Source organism: Empidonax traillii, unplaced genomic scaffold, assembly GCF_003031625.1.
Source record: "Empidonax traillii isolate 1590-97213 ecotype Southwest subspecies unplaced genomic scaffold, ASM303162v1 scaffold551:size421405, whole genome shotgun sequence".
NCBI classification, from domain to species: domain Eukaryota; kingdom Metazoa; phylum Chordata; class Aves; order Passeriformes; family Tyrannidae; genus Empidonax; species Empidonax traillii.
This window is the reverse complement of record NW_020955744.1, coordinates 247,047-274,995: the sequence shown is the minus strand read 5'-3', so window position 1 is coordinate 274,995 and position 27,949 is coordinate 247,047. Positions and strand designations below refer to the sequence as shown.

Genomic DNA, 27,949 nt, shown 5'->3' with positions numbered 1-27,949 from the left:
TTTCTCTCAGTATATCCTCAAACATTTGATTGTTGGTAGCTGAAATTTCTGGGTTTGCATTTAACTTACTTTAGGTATTTATAATGTAAAAAATATGACATATAACTAACAAGAGATTATAAGAATATTGATCTTTATAATTACAGTGCTTAGCTGTCATCTTCTCAATATGGTTGGAAAACCATCAAACACATTTTCCAGCCTGGCCTGAGGTCAAATTCAGCTTATCATCATTTTTGACTCTCTCTCTGCCTTTTTCCCATGTGTAAGTGGAAATAGCTGCCCAAGTGATGTTTTGTTCTGTTTTTTTTTCAAAGCCTGACAGAAAATCAAGCTGGCAATGGGCAAATAGGGTTCTTCTGCCAAGGGGTTAGCAAGCAGTTACTGAGAAAGACATGGACAGCAGCCATCGCCAGAAGAGTATTTCTCAGCACGGGGGAATGACAATCAAGAAAAATGTCCTGAATCAGAAGTGAGGACATGGATTAACTATTTAGAGGTGAGATTCCTATGTAAAAACTATGCAGGTTCTCCATAGGTTATTATTTAAATACTGTAATCCTGTTATCAAGGGGTTTTTTTGCATACTTTATTCAAAGGACTTATATCTTATACCTGGACACAAATTCAAATGCTTCCCTAGTACTGGAATTTACTTAAATTGATAGCTAAATGTTTGTCTTTTGATTGTTCCATTCTGTTTCTTACATAGTGTTTAGATATTCTAAGATCTACAACTATTTCTGTGATGTACCAGGTACGCTTTATCTAATAAAATTCTACAATATTTAGGTATCGTTATGCATGTAGATTGCATATGTAGAGAAGATGCATGTATTGAACTAATATTCACTCCAGATTATTAGCTTTTGTTCTACAGTGTGTTAACATCCATTAAACTAAATTAATTAGCAACATTTTAGTAGAATACAAGGGAAATATAGAATTTAGTAGAATACGAGGGGAAAAGGGTGTCACAGGAAATAATATTATCTCTGTTGGAAGCTTGGTTTGTATGAAGACAGAAAAGATCTTTAATATATGGCAGACTTATCCAGCAGTAATCTTAGAGTAAGAAAAGAAGGACACTCATACTACTGCAAATATTTGTTAAAACTGTCTGATTCATCCTCCATGGCCAACAAACGCTTTTCAGAACTCACTGTGATGCACATGTGAAATATCAGCTTCCCAGTTCCCACTGCTATCAGTCAGATTCTTCTACATCTCAGAATCTAACCCAATGGCAGTACCTTCAGCTCCCCTTTTTTTTTTTGGTCAAAAAAAAACCCTAACAGGATAAGTTTAGCTAATTTAGAATATGCTTTCATAAAATGAACCCAATTAACCTACCTGTAGTACATTTCATAATAATTCCCAAGTCCATTCAGTGAGGCTTGTTACTAGTTTAAATTCTATATCCATTTGGGAAATATTAAAAAGTGCTTAGGTTTGCTTTATAATAAGTCAAATTCCTATTAAATTACTGTTTTAAGTCTCCTTCAGCTGTTTCTTACATTAAAAATAATTTTGAATTAAGTGTATGATAAAAGAAAAGAATGCCTTTTTTTCTTAATCATTTTTTGTTCTTCATTATCCATGGACATTAATGGAGTTTAATTTGTCGTAACACCAAAGTTTTACACTTCATTAAATCTATGTGCCAATAATTACGGACCTTATTGATTTCTTGTCTTTTTAGCTATTTAAGAGCTCTTCAGGGTTTGTCTCCCCCTGGATTGTTTTTCTCACATTGAGATGCCACTGCTAATCTTTCAAAAGAAAGGTTGAAAACATTTAAGCTTTCTGTAATACATTCTCATCTTCTTTACCATGTTACAATTAATTAGATGAACTCACAAGACTTTTTCCCATGCATAGAATAATTCAGAATTTTCTATGATGATTCTGCTTTAGCAAAAGATTAAAAAAACTCTCAGTGGTCTCATAATATACAACAGACTATAATTGTAGCACAACGATTTAGTTTTTTACATTAATTCAGAGCAAAATAACCCAGTTAGACAGATAAAGATTGCATAGATAAGGATTAATATTCAAAAACAAGAAAAGGATTTAAACTGCTAAAATGGAATGCAGGTAGAAAATAGTTCCCTAAATACAAAGCACTGATTTCTTTTAGTTTATTGGAAACCTAGTCATGTAAGTGTCTAAACTCACTAGGCATAGCTGATCTGACCTAGAAGCTTCATAGAAGTACAGTTACATACTGTGTGTAAGTCTGGAGCAAATCAAACCCAAGCATGGTGGAAACTAAACCAGTCTACAGCATGTGAGATCTAAAAACTTGACTTCTTTTCGAGGACTTAGAACATTTTAGAGCATATTAACATGCTGAATTTACTATGTGGCTTTGTTATGAATAACTTTTGTGCAGGGTTTTTTTTGTGGTTTTGTTTGTTTATTTGTTTTCTTTGTTGATTGGGGTTTTTATGTTATGTAACTTTGTAACTCAGAAAGATACCTTGCTAAAAATATTCATGTTATCTAACTTCTACTTAAGTTTGGAAGTATATCACTGTGAAATATAAGTGTATATTTAACAAATTCACTGAGGACTGAAAATTCTTAGATCTGACCTTCTTAACTTAAATCTTCATACCCAGTGCTCATGACCCTTACTTTTTTGAACACAAGTCTCCTAATCTGTACACTTTCAAATCGCAGGCTATCATCAGATCTGATCTGTCCTTTCTTAATAACTGAATGTTTCCATTCATGTTTAACCCGATCCTTCCATATTTTTTTCTTTGCAAATCAAATCAACAAACAATTGCACCCTGATATTTCAGATTAAAGCCATAGAGCAGTATAGGGCTCTTAAGAAACAGGCAGGTAAATGTGTTACAAAATCTCACACTAGTATTTCAAAACTCCATAATGGTTGTGTTTTGATACACAAACCAGTATTTGATTTCTTATAAGGCGGATTATCAGAATGCATTTTCTTTAAGTTCTATAGACGATGCTGCTTAATATCTTAACATATGCAGCTTTATGGAATCAGTTGATTATCAGGTATTAAAAACTTGATAATAATGGCATTATATTGCTCAGGACAATGTCAGTGATGTCTGATATCAGTTGCCCAGGACTGCCCCTTCAAATCCAACCCAGTTTACTAGTTTTAGAATATCAGCAGTTTATAAACACCCCTCCTTGTCATTCTTAGTTGTTTCCCTCATGGACAGATATGCAAATCATAATTGGTAGTTTTACTGTCATATTAGAAGAGGATGAAAACTGAGCAAGAAGGGAAGATAAAAACTCTGGTATCTTTAGATGTCATATTACTGCTTTCTGGTTTGATTCCATGTGGACTAACAGCTGAGAAGATAAGAATTTTCCTTTGAATTTATACTTACCTGCTTCATTCCCACAGCCATTCTAGAGCAATTAGAAATTATATGAATAAGATTAAAAATATTTCTGAATGTTAACAATAAAAACTAACCAAGATCAAATGATTATTTGGTCTTCAAACCAAGTGGATTTTGAGCCCTACAGAATACAATAATTTTTTTTTTTTTTTTAATGCAACAAAATATTTTTTTTTCTCTACAGATCACAAGGAAAAGTAAGAGATTTTAAATTTTTCAAATGGGTAGTTTAATGAAGATTTTTTTTTTAAGAGGATATGTGCTTAACCTACTGCTACAAATACAGCAATAAATATCACATTTCCTCAATTATCAGAAATCAAAAAGCACAAGAAACTTCCAGAAAACCCATGTAGCCAGACAAGATCCCAGTGGTGCCAGATTTGCAATTAAGGTAGAAACACTGATAGGTGTTCTTCAAGAAAATATTTTTAAGAAGGCATCTTCTTTAAGGGGATTATTTTCAAGGGATTATTTCTCTATTGTTTTCTTATAAAAGTCTTATAAAGACAATATTACAGAATTATCTAAAGTCAATGGATTGTCACACCTGCTATTTCTTTTCTACATATGAAGCTAACTGTCCTTAGAAAGTTGGAAAATAAATTGTACCAATACCTTTATTTATAGAGAAATACATGCTGGGAAATATAGTGTTTTATTATCCTACAATTAAGTAAATAAATAACATCTTAATATTTTTCCTAATATAATCCCTATCATCAGAACTAGACTGTCTGAACTCTGATTCCCCAGCCACTACTTTTCTCCCTTTATTAATGAGACATACTGTCTTTTCTTCACTTTATCTCAGTGTTCTCTTTCTAATCTCCATAAAATCTCAGAAAAAAAATATGGTCATAGCACTTTCTGTAAAAAGCAGAGGGAAAAGATTCCTGTTTCCCTCCCTGATGGGTATTGGAACTAGACTTTCTTTTTCTCTTCTTCTTAGTATGCACTGTATTATCATCTCTAACCTCTATGTTTTTAATGTTCTCAAAGAACAGTAACTCTTTTCTCTCCTTAACATTCTGATTTAATCCTTACATGTCCACTTGCCCTATATCTTCATTGTCTTCCGTAGTAATATGTGATTGCTTCTACTTTGTGAATGACCTTTTTAATTTCAATATCATCAAATTACTACTGAAGCAGTCAAGTACAGCTCTTCTTATGGCTTACTCTTGCGTGTGGACTGAATACATTAGCTTTTGTATACATAGAACCTTTTAGTGAGAAGTTTACTATATTGCCTTTTTGATACACACTTGTTTCCTAAAATTTATTGACATCGGTCTTTCAAAGCATATTATTTTCCTTTTCAACCTTTTTCCTTACTAAGTACTTTCACGAAAATTACTTTCAGTATTCAAGTTCTCAGAATCCTCCATTTTTAACTCAGAAAAATAAAAAAATCAATTTAGCTGAATATTATCTCCTTATAATTTCCTTCACTTACTGAACTGAAATGTTAAAGTGCTAAGAATTTTCCATGTCAATGAATCCAGTACATTGCACTTGAGTAGCCTTACAACTGCTCATTTAAACTGGTCCATCTTGGTCTTAAACAGCTTGGATTTTATTCCTTTAACAGGTACGGGAAAGTTGTTATAGAGTCTTACCTTCTTGCAATTTACAACCTACCTATGCTTATTTTATGCACAAAATTCTTGTGCCAGTTTTATTCTTCATTTGACTTATTTCTTGTACTTCATGCTGACACCCTATTCCTTAAAAAATATCATCAACGTATTTTAAGAATATACTGAGCTGTTTAGTGTATTGTATTTTTCAAAAAGAAGATTTAAATATGGATTTCAGCTGGACTTCCAAGATTTATATTTCTATCATAATATATGTCTAGGAGTGTAGTTGAATCAACAAGAAGAATGGATTAGAGTTTGAATTTCCTTAAAGTGACATTCCCATTACCAAGGAAATTTGAGATATGGGGTTTGTAGTACTTCAGTCTTTTGCTACAGTCAGGGTTGGCTTCTCGTCATCAAAGTCAGGGTAAATCCATTTGCATTTATTGCAAATCTTCATTCATGTTGCTGTAATCAAATATTGTCTCATAGAATTTATCTGCTAACAACTGGAGAGTCTTTCAGATAAAGATTTTCAAGTTCTCTGACAATCATGATGGGAAATACTACTACAGCATTAATTTCTTGCATTTAATATACATGACTGGGATGAATATAGGATAAAATTTAACTCATTAGTTTACATAAGTGCAGTCACTACAGGGATAAAAATTCCTGTATAACATTAAGCACTAAATGAAGCAGAGGAAACAAGTACTTAGCATTAAATTAAAAAATACAAATAGCAATGTGGTTAATTACATTTTAATTCAACTGTCTTAGTCTGCATTAAACTTGCACCTGTGGGAAGATTTCATTAGCATCTCTTTCACGCTAGATGAAAAAAAAAAACCCACACAAAACCGCAACCAAGCTACTTTACTATCAATCAGCCCAGCACAAAACAAATACAAAAAACATTGAACAATATGCCGTTATTTTATCTCTTGCAACCTGAAAATTACTCCAAACTGTTCAAGCATAAGCACTTAATATGTACACTCAGTTTTAAACTTTCAAATGTCATTTACCATTCTGCTTTCTCTAAAATAGTTATTAGTGGAGCCAGAATGAAACATGGGATGTTTTCCAGAAAGAACTTGCACCTTTGAATAATGTTATTATAATTGTTATCTTTTCCTGAACGATTTCTGGAAAATGGTTGGTTGTTTAAAATGTCTATGATTTGCTCATAGATAATGTTTCTGGGAAATTCAGAGAAAGAAAATAGTGAGGAAAATTTAGGCTGATTTTTTCAGCCTGTGGAACTTAGATTTTCCTTGTTGAGACAAAATGACTACAGAAGAATAAGTTCTCTTTATCAAGTGTGAGTCCACATTGCCTCATATTCTGAGCTCCAGACCACTTCAGAGTGAGGGAAGATTGTCAGGACCTTAATGCCAGCTCCAGCCCTCTTTCAGGTGCACTGCCTAAAACCAGCCTAAACAAAGTCCACTGTGCTACAGCCAATACAGAGAAGGTATTTTTAATTTTGAAGTCTTGAACTAGACATCAGTGGCAGGGTTTGGGCGGTGGAGGCTGAAGGGGCTGAGCACAGTGCTTGGCAAGAAGAAGGGGAGTTTAGACAGTTCATATCTTCATTTCTCAACCCATAAGTTGAGAAATTAAAATTAATTAAAATTAAAAGCTATTGTTTATTGGTTTCAAATTAAATAAGATAAATATTCCCAAATCAAGACTATTTTTACCAGTAACAAAACTCATATTATATTTAGACCAAATCAAAAGGGTGAATGGAAAAAAGTATGGTCATGAGACTTGGCCTGACCATATTGCCCTTTGACACTGTAGTTAGAGGTTCATTATTCTATAGATGTGCCACATAAGTAATCAGAGACAACCTCTATTAATCATTTATTAGTAGTCATGCTAATATTCACTGGTGCTTGTTCTCCTGAGTGTTTATCAAAGAGTAAATTATAGTAGAGCTTTTAGAACAACTGCAGTTTTCACTAGCATTTGGGGAAAGCACAGAACAAAGTTTCATACTAAATCCCACGGTGGTAATGAACACTTTTTCTGTTCTGCTTCCATGAGTAGCTATGGTGCTCTTCATTAGCACTGGTATGACATTAATACCAGCTAGTGACAGTAGGTTCCAGTGTGCTGTCACTGGTAGATGCTGAGGTGTGATTGTAGATGTAAAAAAAACCTTTTTTTTTTCCTCACTCTGGATAACTCCGCGTTTCTTGAAGTAACATTGAAACACACATCTCCATGTCTCTTCAGATGTGATTGGATTTTAGCAGTTCATTACACAGATACCACAAATGAAATATGTGGTTATTATTTCAGTTGAGTTTATAGCACGTTCCAAGTACATTTGGAATCATAAAAATAAGTTGAATGCTATCTGCAAGACTGAGGTATCTCTAAATCACTTACTTCAGCATTTGAAAACTTTTTTTTAATTGCAATGTTCATTTAATAATAAGATATATGAAAGCTAAGAAAATATATGAAGAGATCCTGGTGAGGTGCATCTAATATTGATATTATCAGCACTCGTATGCGCTCAGCATCAAGAATAGAAATGAAGGCTGTTGATTGTCATCATATCTTTCATTTTGAATAAATGTATTAAAACTAAACCATACTATGTTTAACATTGCAGAAACTGAGTGATCGGGGATAATGTTCTGCAGACTCTTTTCTTTTTCTTTGGTGTTAGCTCTAATTCAAGTTATATGGTTAAACAGCATTGGTAACCAATAAATTTCTTTTACAAAAATTAAATAAAATGCTGGTCCTACCCTAACTTCTGTTAAGTCATACTCAAATGAGGCACTATCAACACAGAAGCAAGGACTGCGCAGATGGAGCAGCCATAACACTTTGCTAATCCTAGAGTTGCCTCCTGTCTCATGACTGAACCTAATGTGCAATATACTTTGGGAAAACATGCTCATTTGTCCTCATGGGAAATACTTTGCCTCTCTATCTGCAGCAGAACATGTCGACTTCTTGTTCACCAATTATGGAATTAAAGAGCAACTCAGAGTTCTGTCAGGATAAGTGGAAACTTTTGTCTATATTACTATCATACCAGTTATATACCAGGGCCCAAGTCGGGAGTGAACAGGCAGTAGTGAAGAGTGTGAAAAGACAGATGAGGTATTTCCTAATTTTTGACTGCTTGACTTTTAGCATTAATACTAATCTTTTAATCTAATTTTGTTTATAATAGTAAAAAACTGGATTATTTTACTTACTTGTGTGTCTATTAGTTGTCTTTTCAAAGCAGAGAATCAAATCAAAACAGAATTCCTTTTATTTGTTTTTCTTCTCTTCTCTCTAGAGTGCTGTAACATTCCTATTTCTTTTATAGATTTGTCAATCATTCTCTTCAGGGTTTTTATCCTTGCTTGTGGCATCTGAATTCTGTTTGCTTAAAATTTAAGAGTCTTTTTTCTTATCATCACTTGTCCAGTGCTTCTTTTAGTTCCAAGTACAGGTCATTATTATATTTGTATGGGATCTTTCATTTCTGTCTGTGAATAGTGACTGTTGAGTTGAGGTTATTGACCGTATGTGCTCAATTCTGGAATTGTTGCACGTCACTGTTAAATTCCAATTCTAATTTCAAGTATTCTTTTAATTTTCAGCAAGTGGTTTAGTAAAATCTGTTTGTGTAACTTTTATAGTTTTCTAGAATTAAATCTTCATAATTATTTTACACCTATGGCTATATAAAGTGAATAATAATAGAAAAATAAAAATAACTAAATGTTAGTTAAAATATCTATATATTTAATACAGGTATATGAGGCAAAAGTATCATATTTTCCAAAAGTGAGCAGCTATATATACATAGGTACATGTACATACATTTATGGCCCACTGCTAAATTGAATATATTCACCTTCTGATTCGACACTAACTAAAACTTGTTTTCATAACTGTATGGTATCATATTTTAAAAAAACTTTACACTGATATTTAGTATGCATAATGGTTTTTTGTTACAGATGATTATCACAAACTTTTCTTTGTACAATTAGCAAAATGTTATGATTTTACAACTGACTTTCCTTCTGGATGCAGTGTTTTTCTTGTCTCTTGTGATAATCTGCTCAGATATAGTGAAGTTTGCATAATATTAAAAAAAACTTTTTTTTCCCCTTTCTCATCCATATTCCTTCAAGATTCCACGTCAGAATCACTGAATGTTCCCATGTGAAACTAGAGTCTTGCCAGACCACAGAGACATAGCATGGGGAAACATTTGTTGCCACAAGGCCTCTGTGTGAAGAAGAGGTAGAAACAAACTCTTTTTCCCTAATAGAGCTCTATGGAGCTGCATTCCTCCCAGCCGATAAGATGTTGACAGATAGGCATTTTTGATTTCTTTCTTTCAAAACAACTTTCAGACATCATGCAGGTGAGCAGCTATAAGACTTTAGTGATAGGGATTAAGGGAGCAAGGACAGCTTCATCAGGAAAGTCTAGATCAATACATGACTCCAAAACTGCTTGTCATGTAGAAGTGAGATAGGCAACTATCTAGAAGTTAGATAATTGCAACAAAAGCAGTACCTAGAAGAAGAAAAGAAAAAATCTTTCACAATAAGTAGTCTTTGTTTGTAATTCTATGCCTTGACTCAGTAGGCTAGCTAGAATAGCCCAAGGAAACAATACCAGCACAAAGAAATAGATTACAACACAGTCTCTGTATATATCTTAGCAGAATTTTTTTATATGTTTTCCTGACATACCATAAATGTTTCTGTGAGCCATATGTGATCATTTTTACAAACTAAGTTATTTAGGGAGATGCTCCAATATCTTAATTACATATGGTGGCAGCTGAATTATGTAAGGTTCTTCTATTGTATTGGTAATTTCTCACTGAGCTTTTTACAACTTTTTATTTGGATGGTTTTTGTTTATTTACATTAGTATTTCATAAGAAAGACAAAATGCACAGAGGAGTCTGACAGGAATTTTAGTCTCTAAAACTACTAAAAAGAGCACAGTCTGTTTCAACATTCGTTGTAAGAAGTTTGGACAATTATGTACTGAGGTTGTGTGTTATGGATCATTTACTCAATTCTTCTTATATGGTAGTTATAATAGACCATATTCTTATATCCTTTCATTAAAAATTTATTTGCAGAACATCCAACATGAAATATTTCTCATAAAACATTAACTTTGAAAGCACTGAAAACTGAGGGCTTTTTAGCTTGCATTCAGTCCTGTATTTTTTTTCTAAGTGTGTAGGCATATATGTGATGCAGATGCATATTTATATGCACAATATAGTGCATATCTACATATTTAACTAAATATTGAACTAAAACCTAAAACTCTCTTTAAAAAAAGTTAAAAACTAAACTCTTGATTTTGCTTTAAAAAAAACCCACTTTGTCTTCCTAATGCATGTCAATTTGATCATGAGTTATTAATTTCCCCTATAACTCTAAGGTATAGGGGAAATATATACAGAAGTTTCTATTAACTTAAAAATTCAGTATTTTGTGCTGTCTCATATGCCTGAAAGGAATCTTAAGAGTTTCATTTCACAAAATGTCACCAAACCACTACTGAGGATCTATGTTCTGCTGAGAAATGGTGTTGAAGGCCTGAGGGTTACAATAAGAGCTTGCCTATCCTCTAAGTGCAGTGACCTGTCAGATTCCATAAATATTTTCCCTAAGGTTCTTAGGATTTCTGCTTGCTTGCAAAGCTCTCACCACGGTTTATAGCTGATAACCATAACTTTCCAACAAAAGCATTTAACAAAGACAAAAAGCTCAAGTTTTGAATGTGGTGATAGGTGAAGAAAGATTTTTTTCCCTAAAGTTAAATCTGTAAGAATTGTTGACAGCTTTGTGCGTTTATGCTACTTTCATCTGTAGTTTGAGGTGCAGCTAACTTCCTGGTAGCATCTGAGAATTTTCTCTAATAAATCCATACAGAGTTGTAGTGTGCTGACCAGTGCCTTTGATCTCCCCTACTTCCTTTCAAGGAAGTTTACATTCCCATTCTGTGAACTTGTGCTCTGTAGATATAAGTTTTCTAAGATAGGGGAAATGCTTTCTTACCCACAGTGAATGGAGGACTGTGAAGCTCTTTGTGGACTCCTTGGGATATAATACCTGCTATATAGCTGTAAAGCATTAGGTCAACAGCTCAGATGATTCCTTTAAAACCTTTGTTACCCTGAGACTGGGAAGCAGAGTAAATTGTCTTCACCAAGCTGACACAGATAGTCTTTAGACTTTTGAATTCAGTTTTCCCAAGACAGGTATCTGGTCTGATATTTTGCTGCTTTGTTATTGAAACAATATCTGTCTAATGAAAATATTCAATTTTAAGAGTCAAATATACTTTCCTAATATAAACATGAGAACTTTTCAGATTACATATAAAAATGACATCTCCTTCTTTCCCTTAGACACACTGATCAATAAGGCTTCAATTTTTTGCTGTTTAATACTACCAAATTTTAGAATATATTAACATCTTTTTCCATCAGTTATTTAGCTCTTGTCTTTAAATATTTAACTGAAATGGATAATAGTCTACTATATAGTCCTAAAATGAAGTTTTTTGGTGCATGTAAAATCACTTGTGCAAAAAAAAATTATTTCAGTGATCTGAAATAACATTTCATAGCAATCATAGCATTGGTTTCATTAGTTTTCTGAATTTTATAATGCAATTATCCCACAATGGTAGAGAGATTTATCTATATCAGCAAGTATTTAGCATTTTGACTTTCTAAATATGTAAATATACATACTCGGGAATTAGTGGAAAACTGTTAGGTCATTTCACTGAGAGTCATCTGGGAACTCTAAGGCTCTACATGATTCTCTACATGATTAAGTGAAATATCTGCAATGATAATACATTATTGTGTCGTCAGCTTAAAAAATTGGTATAAATTAGCACTTTAATATTTGACCTAATATTAATCAGTACAATATAAACTATGTGAAAATTGTGTATATCAGGATTAATGGATTTTCCCAGCTTGTCTGAAATTAAATTTGAAAGTACTTCAAAAAATATTTTAGTGAAAAATATTCATAACACAGGTCTGCATTGTGGAACCCAGTTCTAGCCACAGGAACTCTATGGATGTTGACACACAGGGATAACACTTTTTTGCTCCTCTGAGACCCACTTTCTAGGATGGGAAATACATATTTTTCAGCCAGAAATACATGCATGCCACAGATGCTCTCCACATCTGGACAAGAAAGGCAATGAGGCAGAGGGTTGCACTGTGGCTCATTTGCCTGTTTTTACATAAGTTGAGCAAATTACTGACCATCGGGACCAGGGATGTTCCTAAATTGGGAGAAATCAGTTCTATTTGTGTCTCAAAGTAAGAAAGTAAGTAAAGGTAATCAAAGTAGGATAAATAACTGTATCTAGTGAATCAGCACATTCTTCAGTTAGAAATGTCTATATTATCTATTGGATTATTAGCTAAACTGTTAAATATGTTAGAAAGTTTTATACTTCTTCCTGGATATCTCAGTAATTACTCTTTCTTACTCCTATAAGAAGCACACATTTACCTTGAAAAAAAAAAAGTGCATGAGTAACCTGTGAACTGCAGTTTAATCTAGAATATGAAACATGAAGCAACTCTTGCCAACTCTTGCTCTTGTTAAAAGCCCTTATTCAGGAGTATGGCTGACCTTAATGAGATTCATAATGCATCTATGCATTAATGATGTCAGAAGGGCTGATCTGAAGACATTTCTGGAGTGTCAGATAGTTCTACTGTTTGTCCAGGTGACAAGGTTCCTAAGAGCCTGCAAGCTTGGAGTGCTTTTCACCTCTAATTGTGGTTTTGCTTTCTTGACATTGAGACAGTAATGGCAGTGAGGTCAGGGCTCTGTGTTGATCTCTGCAGCACTGACCTCAGTAAAGGCATTCTCTAAGGTAATGACAGGAATCTCAGAGGTAAAGGATTCCCTACCATTGTCCTGCCTGGAAGAATAACAGAGGCTTCCTTATGTTAAGGTGAGGATTTGGTGCCCATTACATAGAAGCTGAAGGAGCTCAGGAGCTCTGTTTAGCTGTGTGCAAACAGGGGACTTGCCTGCCTCTTTTGCTACATGTAGCTCTCTAATTTGCAGGTCTGTAGCTGTGCACAGCAGGACCTGGCTGATGGTTGCCTATTCCTTCACATCCCAACAACTTTTATCCTGCTTAGTGCTCAGGCATTGTACCTGAAGGACAGAGGTAACCTGCCAGTTCCAAATGTTGCCCTATCATTCCCATTTATGTGTCTGGAAGATATTAAGTACAGATTTGTTCTGCTCCTTACAGTGCATAATGTGCCAAAGGCATGAGAATGGAGTTAACAGTCTCTCCTATGCTCCAGAGGAGTGTGCTAGGAGAGCAGCTTTGCAGTGTGAGGATATGAATGAACAACTCACCATGTAACATGGGGTGTGAATCAGTCTCACAGAGCAAGCTGGCAGTGTGTGATGTGACTGGTGCAAATCCTTCCACTGAGCCAGTCCTCTCAATGGTGTAGGTGCCCTTCAGGAGGTCTTCTTACTGGGGACAGAAACACCTTTCCATCTTTATTATATGAAGTGCCTGAGAGGGAAAATTCACTGAGAGAGTGTCAGTGCTGTTCATAGGGACCTATCTAGTGAGCAAAGATGAGTTTTCCAAAGTATTTCTGGAGAAGAGAATAGTCACAATTGTGAGGAAGGGAGCATGGTGCAAAGATGCATGTCAGGATATGGGAGGAAAGGTTTTGATGCAAATTTTTTAAAGAGGGTGTTCTGTATGAGAGATCCAATCATAGCTGCCTTGGAGCTAAATCATTGGCCTACTATTTGGGGACTGCAAAGTAGGAAGAAGGCAAAGTGAACTGCCTACAAATAGATTTAGAAAAATCTATTTTGAGAATAGAGAAGAAAAGAACTGTTATTTTGAAGTTTAATCAACTGGCTAATCAGTAGCCAGTAACACATTTACATTTTGCATAATATATTCTTTTGTCATTAAATGACCAGTTGGTCCAGATAACAAAAAAATTACCTTGTTTTGAAAGCATTCATACTTCAAGAGTTTAACAGAAAATAAGAGAATACAGAGAAAATATTTCTTAACAGACTGCTTCACTTTCCCTCTGGAGTGATAATACAAAAATGATGCACTGATCACTTTCTCAATTACCTAATGTTTCTAAGTGAAAGAATTTAAGTCAAACAGTGCAAAAGATTATAAGAAACATTTTCTTTTATGATTCTCTGAAAAACAAGATTGCTTTAAAACTCTATTATAAACTTTTTTTTTGCTCTCTTTCAATCAAAATTACAACCTGTAAGCTTTCAACACATTTTTTAGAGGTTGATAAAATATTAAAAAGAAAGTTATTATTCTTTTATATGAGTTGTACTTTATTCTTAGAATGTCCTCACATGGTTATAGATTTCTAAGCATCTATTAAAGTCAATAAATTGAAGGAACACTTTCAGTTTCTAAAAGCTCATTTCCAAAGGTTTAATGCATTATTACTGAAAAGCTTTTGGTCTATTTAAACTCTATATTGTAATTATGTAAAAAATACATCACAAAGTAAAGTATCACATTAAATAATTTGTATAATGTCACTATTTAAACATATCAATATCTCTAAAATTCTAACATGTATAAAAATTCTCCTATTCTGTCAATGGTACTTCTAAATTTAATTTGTCTTTATTCTAACAAAGTTATTTTCACTTTTATTTGTATAAGGACTATAAAGAATAAAGCATAGAAGTAATTTATAAAACAAGGGAGATGAAATTTAAGTGCTATAATTCCATAAAAGACTTTCAGTGACATTTTGTCAATGCAAATATGTGAGCTATTATTACTTCCATTGATCTCAAAGCTTTTCTTTAAGTATCAAAGTGAAAATATTACAATTCATTTACAGTCACACTTTACTGAAAAATAATTTCAACTATTCATTAACATTAGGGTAATTCTCTTAAGGTATCTAAATATCATAAGATGATATGCATCTGAATTATCCTTCAATGTGTTCTTTCATTTTAAATTATTTTTAAAATTAATTACTATCATACTTTGAATAGATAGCTGTAATACTGTTGAATAGGGAAAGTATATAACTATTTAAGGGTAGAATATGCAGCTAGTCTACTCTGACATTAAATGCTTTAAAAAAACCATACAGAGTATATATTTCTTTCATGCATGATACAAATTTGTTTTTATTTTTTGTAGTGGTAAGATAGCAGTTAAGGGCATTTTTTTTTTTTTTTACACTTTGCTTACCATGGATTCAGTACTTATAAACTCCTATTTTTGTTTCTGTTTTGCTCCCAACCATAATGGATCATTATTAGTGCTCACAGTGATCACACTGTTAGTCAAATAAAAAGAACCCTAAATATATTCCTGTAATTTACCACCATTAACTTTATATTTACTACTGTGTCTGTTTCTGTATATACAGATGTTTGGGATAAAAGAAAAAAATTGTTAGATGCCATATTTATCCATTACACACACATAGCCTCACATTACTATGAACTAAGTTTATGTTGTTCTTTTGCCCTTATTAGAGTATATAACAAAAATTTATTACAATATATTTCATTTTCTATTTAATAAGTACTAATTGCAACTGTCAAGTATTTGTATATTTTTACCTTACACAGTTCTATTTTGTAGTGGTTTAAAATTTGAGGAAAGCATTACATTCATAAGAAGTGCGAAAAGAACAAAATTTTCTATTGGACTGGCCTGTTTCTAAATGATTTCATTGGCCATTTAGACCTTTTCCCAGCACAACATGCCATGAAGTGACTAGCTTACTTGTGTATCTTTATGGCACTACAAAGCACTATAGCTGCTCACCTGGCTCTAATAGTTGAATTTGAGGAAAGAGAACTAAATTTTTTTTTTTAAAGTTTATGAAGTTTGTCCTTAGGAAATATTTAGAGGTTCAGATTGGGTTTGCAGGGTTTTCTGATTTTCAACAACCCTTAAACCCACACCACACTTCTAGGAAACTAGTTCTGACATTTACACAAGATTAGCACTGGAATAACATATTCAATCTGCAGGAAGGAATTGTCTTTCCTGCCCCAATAAATGAGAAAGAGTCGTTTTTTGTGCTATGTCCTTCTGAATGATAAATATATTGTCTTGTTTGCATTTCTGCTGAATTTGAGAAAAAAACGGAGTGGTTTGATTTGAGCACATATATGAAAATCCTCTTTAATATTTGAATGCATAATGCAATAACAATTAGTAGAAATTCATTTTTCTAAATGAATAGTACAGATGACTGAAAAAATTAAACTGTTTTGACAGGCACTGACTGCACTTGTTCTGCTGTGTAAATTCATACAGTGGCTGTGTAAAACCAAAGAATAATATTAAAAAGGAAAAAGAAAGAATGTAAATGGGTGTTAGAACTTACATTTGAATGAAAATGGAAGATAAAGGTAAGGTTTTATGAAATTACAAGTTTAACTTGCTAAGAACCTCTTACTAAATTCTAAGGGTAAGTCCCACATGCTTGCATTAGCAAGCATTTATTTATTCAGATATGCAAAAAGAATATTTCTTAAAATTATGTTATGAACCAGTTTTGAAGTCCAGGACAATTAGAATTCATGTTAAATTAGTTCTTCAAACCATTCAGGTAAGATTTTAAATACTGCAGCCCATATAGCAGACATGAAAATTTCAGTATTACTATGAAAAACAATCAAAGGTGGTATCAGCTGCTAAATGTAAAGAATTTTATACATATATACACACACACACACATACACTTTTATTTCTTTATTTTATTTATCTAGACTTACATAGATTCATAGATTTCACTAGGCAAATTTAATATCTTTAGGAATACATTTATAAATTTCTTTAACGGTTATACTTGATGCCTCTGGAAAATGTTCCTTCAATTTACACTTTAGAAAGTGCCTTTACTAAAAGAGATGAATCTATGTAAAAACAGCCCATTTCCATCCTCTGCTTTCTTTTCTTAAATCCTTAGGAAGCCCTGGAGATTCCCACTGGGAAACAAGAGCAGTGACTGCACAGTACAAATACAGGCTGACTTGGCACAGTGTCCCTCACATCAAACAGAGCTTTGCTCTAGAAATGGTACAGGTTCAATGAATGGGTTTCAGAGCAACTGCCAACATTCATTACTGGCAGATGACTAAAGGAGATGTGTGCCATAAAAGGCTCTTGCTAGGTTTCAAGGTATTAAAGAATAAGCACTGTAAAAATGTGTCACAGAGAAAGGCTTGCCTATCATCCATAGGAGTACTTGAAAAAGAAAAATATCCTTGATAATTATTTTAAAGATTATAGAGAACATTGGTGTGAACTCCCTTCCAGCACAGTCCTAGAACACCTGTCAATTGTAAGAACATCTGTCAATTGTAAGATACTGCCCTTAGCGCAAAGGAATCTGGGGACAATATATTATGGACAGGCAATGTATGAAAATCTAAGATAGTAAAAAAAAACACTTAAGAATAATTTCCATAAATGATTCTGAGTCACTATTTTCAGTAGCTTATACAAAAATCAATGAGTTTTTGATCTGTAACTAGTGAGAATTTAAGAAAGAGCACTTATGCTTTACCTTCCTTTTCTTTGCTGATTGATATGAAAAATGAATCTGGGGGAGGGAAACTTAAACTGAAGAACAATTCCTGAGATGGCAGATAAAGGTGATTTCAGTGGATCTGTGGTAATTTCCATAGTCTTTCAGTCTTCTCCAAAAGGGAAAAAAGGAGTAGTATAATTTTGACCAATCCACTCTTTGGTCAGTTTGGTTCATGTTGTTCCTTTCCTTTTATCAGAAGAAGAAACTCCTCAGTAAGAAGTCACTTCTTTCTGAGATGTGCCAGGAGCTAGAACTGCTATTAACCGAGGAGAATATTGCTGTCATATAGTGGAAGTAACGCAATATATAAATGTCAGACATCAGTTTTAAATTATGCATTAATTATTTTTTAGTGACTAGAGTTGGACTTCTGCACATTCTCCTTTTTTAATATTTTTCCCCATTTTTAACTCATATGCACATGCACAACCGTGTGATAAACTGCTGAAGATAAGGCTATTACTAGCTGACACTGTAAGAATCTTTACTCCATACTCCCTTAGTGCTGAGATGATTTTCATTGCTAAGAGCCTGAGGATGCATGTAATTTAGAAACGAATTCTGCTTTTCCAAATTATGTTCTGACTTTTTTTTCTGCTGGCAGTTTGACATTCTCTCTTTTGTATTATTATTGTTATTGTTATCAACATTATTATCGCCTATAATTTAACAGCTCTCTTTTTATAGCTGTATTAAGTTCCCCACAGTATAAGCAAATATACTATTGACCAAAATATATGTCTATAATAATATAATAATTTATCCTTTTTTGCAATTTTCTCTGCTACTTTTAAAGTGGGATTTATGCTGTCTGCTCAGACTTCATTTTGTTCTGAAGACTAAAGGGTACTTCAGTATGTGGAGGAATCACAGAAGCAATCTATCTGTCAATTCAAATTTTGTTTTTAACAAGTAACATCACTACGGATTTAATGGCAAAGGACAGACTGAATCATTTCTCTTTGTACTGCACCCCTATGCTGAATTTGTTCCAACACTGGGAAGTTATAAAACTATAATTTTAGGTTAGACTATAATTTCTCATTTCAGCATAGGAAAAACATTCTTTCATTTTAACAGCAGATATATAGTGGTGTTAATGAGTAGGAAATTGTGTGTGGTAACATTGCCCCAGATTAAGAGGTTAACAGTTTTTCAAAGACACTGGACCCTTTCCCCAGTTGTAACTAGAGCTGGCTGAGTCTGAGCAACACGAACCTCTTGGTTCATGCCCCTTCCCTTCCCTTCTCGTCCCTCCCTGCTCCTCCCCTCCCCTCAACATGTCATAGAACAACTGCTAGGTCTGTAAGAAATATGTTTCTCATATTCCCCTTTTTATAGTTGTTTAATAATGCTTTCAGAATTAGGATAATCTAATTTACTTTTGATGGAAACATTACTGATTCATTGGAGATTTACAATCAGGTTTTCATCCAGTTACATTCATTCGAGTAAGGTATAGCACACTTCTGACTGTGATTTGCCTTCCATCTTTTCCTTTGCACTTCTTATTTCTTTCCAGATATGAATTTTAAACTAATGTTGATGTTGTGATATAAGGATGTGCGTTTAATTGATCATTGGTAATACTGAGTGTTAATTATCAGATTCCAAAATATAGGCTGAATACCATTTGAATTTTAATTGTATTATAGATAATGGAATATCTTTCCCATTGAACTAAAATGGTAGTAGTTATTACAGTTGTCCCTTATAAAGTTGATAAGATTTAAAAAATGTATTTTTATTTCTTCTCTTTCAGTTTCTGGCTTGGATCTTCAGATAGTAAGGTATTCTACTAGGAGAGTTTCCATGTCTTTCTTATGAGCTGTTGTGAGATACCTTTGCACTGAAAGTTTTCAGTTCCTGCATCTGGTGGCACAAATGAAATGTTGTAAGTGTTTTTATTATTTTTTCTTTCCATATTTAATAAGAGGTAACACAATGGTAGCTTTAGTTCTCCACTAATGTTAAAGATTAAAGCCTGAGAGTTTCAGATTAGACATGTGGGCAAGAAAAATCTACTGAAGGGCAGTGGAGCACTGGAGCAGACTACCCAGAAAGGTTGTGGAATGCTTGTGGAGATTTTCAAGCCTTGGCTAGACAAAGCCACAGCTGACTCTTCTAGTGTTGATTATAGCCCAATTCCAAGTAGGAACAGACCTAAATGAACTCCATTGACAACCCCTCCAACCAGCACTTTTATCTTACTGTGGAAATGAAGTAAGACAGAAAAGGTATAAAGAGTCAGCTGCTGTCACAAGGGCAGTATATCCAGATAAGCATCCTGGAGAATTAGTGTCTTTGGACTTTCAGGAGCTGCTCCATATCACACCAACATACTGTGCTAAAAACGGATGAGGATGAAGCTGATTTTCTCCTATGTAGGTGACAGGCGAGAGAGAGGTGTCTCACAAAGCACAGTCTCATTTTCAGGGCTTATTTTGGTCTGATAAGTAGTTGCACCTTTGTTTGCTCTGAATTGTCTGCAAATTATATATTTGTGTCCTTGTGACCTGAATCAAACACAGCCTAGGCAGGACAAGCAAGGAACTTCACTTAAGGATTGTTCCAGTGGTCTTTAAATCTCACATTACCATCAAAGGGTGATTCACGGTCAGGCTTGTATGACCAACATGTATTCATGGAAATATAGTTCATATTTTTTTTCTATGTAAATTCATTGTTTCCCCTTTACCATAGGCAAATGTGTTATTCCTACTATACCTCAGCAGAACTGATAGAGTTACTGGAGATCACAATACAGTTATTCTCTTCTTGTATTTTTCCATTTCGCTAATATAAGCAGATTCACCTACCAAACTATTTAAATGGTATGGCCTCCTCAAGTGTCTTTACCATAGCAAATGCACCTTGATGCATTATTGAGATTCATCAGTGAATGTAGAAAAAGAATAATTTCCTTTTTATATTTTTTCTAATGTTGATAAACCAAAAATCTTGATAGGTTAAACTGGAAATAATTCCTACAGAAATCTTCAGCAAAGCAAATGGATGTTACTTTACGGAACAACAATATACAAGGAATATAAAAAAATACCTTCCTACAAATAGCATTCATCATATTTTTCTCTAATGGACATGCCATCATACTGGTATATGCTAATATTGTTTCTACTGTTCAAATAAAACACTCCACGCAGTTTCAGCTAACAGTGAGCAAAGTCAATACTGTGCTTTGACATCTCTATTGTACTTTGCATTTTACCTTCTGTTTGATACAGATAAATTCTATAGTTGTGTCACATTTTTCTTCAAGATTGAGCGTATCAGTGAGGATGATAAAATATTAATGATAAAAGCTTAGGGAATTAGATATGTTTGTGACTACTGGTTAGGCTTTCACAGTCTAACCTATTTCTTTTATGTGAACTCCATCAGAAATGATGTACTGTAAAAAATATTTTGTCTGTTCAGGTTAGAATATGTCATTTTTCAGACCAGAGAAAGAGCCTAAATTTTTTATTTAATGGTCCAAGTTTATTTAACAGCTTTATACATTTTTCAGTAATTTTGTTGTCAAAAGCAGAACTGATTGCCATTATGCCATTTCCTTGTATTTCTCCTACTATCACATTACTCTGCAGAACACATGGAACTAGAAGGAAGGAGAAAGAAAATTATGACTTCATTTGTAATCTTCTACCTCAACAGGGAAAAGATTATTAACCAGCTAGCTGTCTTGGTGATTACAATGTGTGTTACAGGAGAAGCTGTTAAGAGACCTCTAGTTTTTGACTACACCCTGTTATTTGGGGATTTAAGGGGAGTGGGAAGTAATAATTCCCTCTTTCTTTCCAGTACTTTTTTTTTGGCTATGCTTTTGGGGCTTGCTTATATTAAACTAAATTGGGTCAAAACTTCTGTCCCAAAGGCTGGAGGACTGAGTGGACTTTTTTTTTTTTTTTGGTTGACAGATATTTTATTTTTTCTTCCTTGTTTCACTACCCTGTACTTCTTAATTTATTTCTTCTTTAGTTAACTGCTATTAACATGGGTTAGTTAAATAATAGCAACTATTGGGCCAAAGGCTTTTTTTTTCCAAATTAATGTTAACCTGTGCAGGGTAGATTTTAATGAATTATCCGTACAGCAACATAAGTAGGAATGTGTCTCCTGACTTAGCAATGAAAAATAAAAGTAATTACATAAGAACAGGTCAAGCTAAAAGTCCATGAAGAACAATAAGCTGTCTCTATTAGTAGTCTGTGACAGTGTGGATTTTTATGTCCTTGGAAAATTAATCATATAACACTAGGAAGACTTTGCATTTTTCCTCCTACTTGACTCATACCTCTTGCCATGTAGTTATTACTTCCATGTTCTTTTGCTTACTCCTGTGATGGGATTCTATCAATCTGCTTAAAATAAAATCTGGAGAAAATGTTTCTTCTTGCCTAGACCTCTCAAAAACTACATCAGTATCTAAAGGCAGGAGTCATCCTACCTAGCTTTACTCTTAAAAAAGTAGAATAAATGGAAAGACACAGTCTGGCTATTCAGAGCACATTTCTTAAACAGCTATCTTAGCATAAATTTAATTACTTTATCGTGAGTACCTCTGCAAACAGCATAGATTCCATGAATAATTTTTGGATGACTAAACCAAAGGATTAATTCTTTCCTAATCATTGAATACATTGCTCTTTCTGCTCTGTCAGCGAGCTTCAACGTTACTGCTTCGAAGTTAAAAATGGGGGGGACAGTGACACAGGACTTAATTCTTGGTTTTAAGTCTTGTCCAGACCTGATAATACTTTGGTAATTCCAGTCTGTCTTCTTGATTATTCTATCAAAATATTTACCATCAAAATTCCCTGTTAAATTTAAACTTCCACCAACAATGAGGACTCAAATCTCATGATCTTTCAGCCCCACACTCCATCAAACTCACTATCTGATACTGTGTCTTTTCTGTCCATTTCTGTAGCTCCTTGTAAATCACAAATTTGACAGTCCTTCAGTCTCTGCGGTACACCCAGGAGGTTCTAAAGTTGATGTGGTTTCTAGGCTCCACACACATTCTTGTTGACACACACTTCCCATGTGATAGTTTGCTGAAAGTGTTTCCAAGAGTTATGAGGAGTGAGGAGTTTCTGGTCAGACATAAGCAGGAAAGTCTGTCATTCTACTGGAAGCCCAATTGTTGTAGAACACTTTCAACATTTTACTTTTCATTCTTATGAGAACACCACTTTTCTCAAAACACTGGAAAAGAAATGTAAGTTTCAAGGGGACTTACTGTTTTGTAGAAGACACCAAAATATTCCAGAAACCCTATTATACAGCACAGTTCTGTCTTGTGCCCAGTGTGCTTCACAGATCAGAGCTAAGGTGGTAGTGGTGAGTGAGAACACTAGCCCATGGTATCTAATTGGTCTCATCTCTACCAAAATCTCATTTATTAACCAAACTCTCATTTTTTACCCTTTTATTTTGTCTAAAAAAAAAAAAAAAAAAAAAAAAAAAAAAAAAAAAAAAAAAAAAAAAAAAAAAAAAAAAAAAAAAAAAAAAAAAAGGAAAAAAAAAAGAAAAAGAAAAGAAGAAAGGAAAAAAGAAAAGGAGCTTACTTTTACTCCAGAATAAAATGAAACACCAAGTCATATGTTTCACAAACACATAAAGAATCAAGCAGTTTATCATGTCATGTTGGCCTTTTGCACAGCGTTAAATGAAATCACACATTGCTCAGACTTTCTAATTAACAGTATGATGTGCAGAGGAAGTCTTTCATTACTTAACCTTTCAGTTAATCAAAGTACATTTTCTGCTTCTCTCCAGCTTCTACCTATCTCATGTCTTTTCTTCCTTTATTTCTTATCTTTTACTTTGTGGTCTAGATCTCGCCTTTGAAATAATAACATCAAGTCCCTGATTCACAGCTATCAAAATTTTGAGCTACACTGTAAGATGACAGAGAAAAATAAAGCTTATTCTCGTTGTAATAATTCTGAATTAAAATATCGATTTTTGTATGATAGAAAAATAACTCCCATGACCCATTTTTCTTGGTTAAAACCATAAACACTCACAAAAATGCTCTCCTTTTCATTCAATCTCAAAGGTAATTTATTTTAGGGATGTAGAACTCTTTTTGTACAGGGAGACAGAATTGTTCCTTATATATACAATAGAATTTCATCAGACCAAAAACTCAGCTCATACGTCACCTACAGACTTTCTCTTTATTTTCCAAAATATTTCTGTTTCTCAATATGCATTTCATAAGTAGTAATTTCTGTGATTGTATTCTATAAAAATATGGAGTCATTTATAAACAAAATTCAGTACAAGTAGGAGGCTTACAAGCCAACATCCAACATACACAGATTTGAAAGTATGGAGAGGTCAGGCAAAAATCTCAGAAATAATTATCTATTTCATAAAGTTATAAAACAAAAGTGGAAACTTTTTGATAAATTTAGTTTTCTCCAGCAAAGAGCAATATAGACTTTTTTCTCTCTCTCTTGTCCACTTAAGCAAATAGAATAATGTATTTCAGCTTGACTACATGGAAGAGACTAATTGACCAACAGTCAGTCCAAAAGATCTGCTAGTTCACCTGATCTTTTATCAGTATGATTGCTGAATTAATTACCTCGTGTATGTATTTGCATATTTTTTACTTATTTGCACTTAGAAAAGCCTACAAATAAGCTTCTAAAGAGAAAGTGTCCAATCTGAGCCTTGAATATTGAGGGATTTACCAATTTTCAATTCTCAATGCTTATTTTTTTCCATTCAAAGATATTACTCAGGCTTTTAAGAAATTTGGGCTAAAAAAAACAGTGGTCAGCTTTAACAAGATTATCTTTAACAAACTTGATTAATCACAGTGGGACACCTGCCCTCAGTTTCACAGAATTACAGAATATGCTGAGTTGGAAGGGATCCACAAGGATCATCGAGTTCAACTCCTGCCCTGCACAGGATCATCCTCAACAGTCACACCATGTGCCTGAGAGTGTAGTCCAAATGCTTCTTGAACTCTGTCAGGCTTGCTGCTGTGACCACTTCCCTAGGGAGCCTGTTCCAGTGCCCAAACACCCTTTGGGTGAAGAACCTTTTCCTAATATCCAACCTAAACCTGTTGTGACACAACTTCAGGCCATTTTCTCGAGTCCAACCACCAGCCACCACAGAGAACAGATGGTTGCCTGCCCCTCCTCTTCCCTTCAAGAGGAGGTTGTAGACTGCAGTGAGGTCTCCCCTCAGTCTCCTCTTCTCCAGGATGAACAGACCAAGTAACCCCAGCTGCTCCTCATATGGCTTCCTCTCAAGGTCCGTCATCATCTTTGTTGCCCTCCTTTGGATGATCTCTAACAGCTTAATACCTTTCCTATATTGCAGTGCCCAAAACTGCACACAATATTCAAGTTGAGGTCACACCAGTGCAGAGCAGAGCAGGACAATCCCCTCCCTTGACCAATTGGTGATGCTTTGCCTGATGCCCCCAGGACATGGTTGGCCCTCCTGGCCACCAGGGCACTGCTGACTCATGTTCAACTTGCCATCAACCAGGACTCCCAGCTCACTTTCCATGGCACTGCTTTCCAATGTTTCATTACCCAGTCTGTATGGACATCCAGGGTAGCCCCATTCCAGGTGCAGAATCCAACACTTTCCCTTGTTGAACTTCATATGGTTGGTGATTGCCCATTCCCCCATTTGCTGAGGTATCTCTGCAGGGCCTCCCTGCCTTCCAGGGAGTCAACAGCTCCCCACAGTTTTGTGTCATCTGCAAACCTGCTTAGTATCCCTTCCAATCCTGTATCCAAGTCATCTATGAAGATGCTGAAGAGTACAGCGCCTAAGATGGAGCCCTGTGGAACTCCACTAGTGACAAGTCGCCGATCTGATGTTACCCCATTCACTGTTACCCTCTGCACTCGCCTCGTCTGCCAGTGTGATGGACATTTTGTCCAGAAGGATCCTGTGTGAGACAGCTTTACTGAAATCCAAAAGGATTACATCAGCTGGCTTCCCCTGATCAGCTAGGTGGGTTACCTTGTCATACAAGGAAACTGGGTTTGATAAGCAGGACTTTCGTGAAGCTGTGCTGGCTGTGATCAGTGACTGTCTTTCACGGTTTTCAGTTTGTCTCAGAATAATCTTCATAACTTTATCAGGCACTGCAGTGAGACTGACATGCCTGTAGTTTCCAGGTTCCTCCTTCTAGCCCTTCTTGAAAATCAGTACAACATTCACCACCTTCCAGTCAACTGGGACACCTCCAAATTCCCAAGACTGCTCAAAAATCAAGATAGGTTTTGCAAAGATATCAGCCAGCTCTTTGAATATTCTTTCCTTCTCAACAAGAGAAAATACAGGTTTAGTTTACTGTCACATCTCTTTTTGGAGCAAAGTTAACCATTTGGTTGTACATTTAGAATTAAAAAGAACTGATGATTTTACTTTCAGCAATTAAAAGTAGAAATTGTAATGCTAAAAAACACAGTACAGGAAGATTCAAAGATTCAAACAAACAAAACAACCCTTTTAACCTGCAATATTAAAGAAAAATTTTACCAAACATATGTTTCCCAATCCTATTTCCAAATTCTATTTTCAGTCTTTAAGAGTGTTTTCCAGAGTGATAAGAACTATATAGGGAATATCATAAATGTTCATATAAATCCAGTTTTTATGTATATTTAATTTAGTTTATTTTTCCACTTTCTTTTGTATAAATATTCTTTTGACTAAATATAACACATCCAGCACTTATACAAAATATGAGTTTTAGAATTCAAACTGCTGCAAGAAATTTTAAGATACCTATCAATGGGACAAAGAAACATTTTATGGTATCTCTGAGAAATAATAATAAATATTATAAAAATAATAATTATTCCCAGACAACAATTTTATTCAAATCAAATACCAGAAATAAAAATAATTAAAATATAATAAGTTTCATAATTTATTCTGTCTGTTTAAAAAAAAATTCTAAAAGTAGGTTAAATGTGTTAGATAAATTATTCATTGCAAATTACTTTCACAGCAACAGATATAAGCAATAATTTCTTAGTTCTATACCTGCTTAAAATTAGAACTGTCTTGTCATGAATCAGTGCCTTCCTTCCAGAGTAGTTTTCACCTTTTCATTGATTATTTATATTCAACAGTGTAAAATATTAAAATGCAAGGTGATCCTAAACAAAGACACGAGTGTCCTGTATTTTAATTTCACAGAGAGCTGTTGTAGGTTTCTTTAGCAGAAAAGTGTGAATTAAACTAGTATTATATCCAAATATTACTAAATAGCTTGTTGCTGTCCTAATTAAAACATCTTGTCAGCAAATATGACAGGAATATGAATTTTAGACATATGTTTTTGATGGAATATTTTGAGTTAATGGCATTTTTTCCAAACATTTTTTTTTAAAATAGCAACAGTAGCCAACAGAGTTTTAGTATAATGAACTAGTTGGAAAAATGTTGTGGAAAAGTATTGTTACAGAAGGAGAAGGCTGAGGTACTCAACAACTTTTTTATCTCAGTCTTCAATGGCAACTTCTCACACCTCTGGAGGGGATAGCAGGATGGGGACTGGGGAAACAAAGTCCTTCCCACAGTAAGATCAGGTCCATGACCACCTGAGGAATCTGAATGTACACATAGCCATGGGACTCCATGAGATGCATCCCAGAGTTCTCAGAGAATTGGCTGATGTAGTTTCCAAGACCCTTTGCATGACATTTGAATAGTCATGGCACTCCATCATGAAGTTTCAGGTGACTGCAAAAAGAGCAACATTGTACCCGTCTTTAGAAAGGGTAGAAAGGAGGACCCTGTGAACCACTGACCTCTCAACCTCACCTCTGTGGCTGGGAAGATCATGGAACAGATCCTCCAGAAGCTATGCTAAGGCACATGGAGAACAGGGAGGTGACTTGAGACAACCACCATGGCTTCACCAAGGGCAAATCCTACCTGACCAGCCTAGTGGCCTTCTGTGATGGACTGACTACATCACTGGACTAGGGAAGGGTTACAGGTGGCATTTATCTGGACTTCTGTTAAGCCTTCAATGAGTGAACTGTTAGATGAATAAGAAAGTGGATACACAATAGCGTTCAGAGGGTAATGGTAAATGGCTCACAGTCCTGATGAACATCTGTGACAAGTGGTGCCCCTCAGAGGTCCATACTGGGACCAGTGTTATTTAATATCTTCATTAATAGAGAAGGATCAAGCGTACCTTAGCATGTTTGCAGATGACACCAAGCTGGATGGCGCATTTGACATATCTGAAGGACGGCATGTTGTGCAAAGGAACCTTGCAC

At 34.5% G+C, this 27,949-nt stretch overlaps 1 protein-coding gene across 1 annotated transcript in view; it reads left to right on the top strand.

The window, feature by feature from the left end:
• Positions 1 to 321: 321 nt before the first annotated feature.
• Positions 322 to 27,949, top strand: part of MGAT4C (MGAT4 family member C) — a 54,660-nt gene continuing 27,032 nt past the window's right edge. Inside the window, exons 1-2 of the mRNA XM_027897603.1 lie at positions 322 to 499; positions 19,402 to 19,533. The gene's annotated coding sequence lies outside the window, so the exon portion shown is untranslated. The remainder of the gene's footprint in view (positions 500 to 19,401; positions 19,534 to 27,949) is intronic.